This window comes from Condylura cristata, unplaced genomic scaffold, assembly GCF_000260355.1.
Source record: "Condylura cristata isolate star-nosed mole 26May11 unplaced genomic scaffold, ConCri1.0 scaffold00041, whole genome shotgun sequence".
In the NCBI taxonomy this organism is placed as follows: domain Eukaryota; kingdom Metazoa; phylum Chordata; class Mammalia; order Eulipotyphla; family Talpidae; genus Condylura; species Condylura cristata.
In genome coordinates this window covers 6,749,465-6,751,142 of record NW_004567142.1, presented here as the reverse complement: position 1 = coordinate 6,751,142, position 1,678 = coordinate 6,749,465, and positions in this window count along the sequence as shown.

Genomic DNA, 1,678 nt, shown 5'->3' with positions numbered 1-1,678 from the left:
AAAAAAAAAAAAGATGTACTTCAAAGTCTCGCTGCAGTGGTAATGAAATAGAAGAGTCTAGACTACACAGAAACAATGAACAATTTTGCGTGGCCCAAAAATAAGAGTAATTAAAGTGCAAATGGAATACAGGAGAAGATATTTACAATGCACAAGAAAGAGTGCGTACGTATGTATGTGTCCTGGCTTGTAGGTATGTGTGTGTTTACATCTATCAGCTAAACGTCAGTAGACGAATGAGAGCTAAATGAGCAGGACATCAAGAGAAGCAGGCTGTTGGACGGTCCACATGTGGAGCAAATTGTCGGGACCCACCAACAACAAACTCTGCAAATGACGCTTTCCCTGCGGAAAGGTGCTCGAGGCGTTCTCCTCAAAGTCTCACCTCCACATACACGAGAAGACACCAGGTTATCAGCGGCAACGTTATTTGCACTTGTGACACGTTGCGAAAGAAGCTCAAAACGCCCCAAAATCGTACAAAATAAAGTCAGGTTCGCATTAAAGATGGTAAGAGCGGGCCTCCGTGGGGTTACAGCTCAAGCGTGAATTCTCCGCGATACCAAACTAAAAATATCTCCAGCCACTGCGGCCTGAGCTCAACCCCCCCGCCAAGGGGTGACCCCCCAGGGCGCCGCAGACCCCTCCTGTCTCCCCGCTGCCCCCCCAGCAGTGGGTGTCAGTGGATCCGCCTGTCCTGCTCCCGCTCTGTCTCCGGGGGTCCTCTCACCGCCCCCACCTCTGACTGCACCGAGTTCTTCTATGCAAAATAAACAAAATAAATCTTAAAAAGAAGAAAGACAGTAAGAAGTTGTCTTTACATAGGTGTATTTCAGGGTGGACTGGTACATGAAAATCAGGGACGAGGACAGAAAATGTCTGAAAGGAAACTGCAATGAAGGAGAATCGTGGGGATGTCAGAAAGTCTACGTGCTTCTGTTTACTAGGCAGAAGCACAGGCGTTACTGGCCACATTTTACAAGCACCGAAAAGCACTCGGTTTCTACAAACAGTATTATTTAGCTCCAACGGGAGACACTGGAGAAGGGGCGGCAGCAGCGCTGGGGGTGTTCCAGGGCAGAGCGGACTGGCGCCTGTCTGGGGGCCTCACCCGTGTCAGGACTCAGTTACCCTGCAGGTGCCCACAGAAGGGTCAATACAGGTTTATTTACAGAAGGGGAGGGGAACAGGAAACAGCCCAGGGAAAGAGAGCGGGGTGCAGAGTCACTGGGATGCCTTACCGCCAGGCTGACTGAACACACCCAGGCCCGCAGTACAGAGAGCCGCTTCCCAAGCGCAGCGAGCCGCAATCGCCCTATTTATCCCCCAAATGTCCCAGAATTCCTGCTAGCTCCGCCCCCTGGGTCCTCGCAGTTCTCTCCCGGGTGCTGCTGGGAGTTGTAGTTTCCAGTCACTGGACTGGGGTGTAGGGTCCAGAAAGCCAGAGTAGGGGGTGGGTCCCCAAGACTCTGCAGAGCTCCTTCAGGACATCCTTCCCCTTAACAGCAGCGGCTAAACTCGTTGCGGAGGAATGTGTGGCGCTGCTCTCCGCGACACTAGCCACAGGCGAGGCAAGCTTCGCGCGCAGGACCTGCGCCTGGCCAGTCTCGCCAAGCTGCCAAAGCCGCAGCCCCCCGTGAGGCCTGAGGGGTGCGCAGGCGGGTGGCGCTCTGGGCGC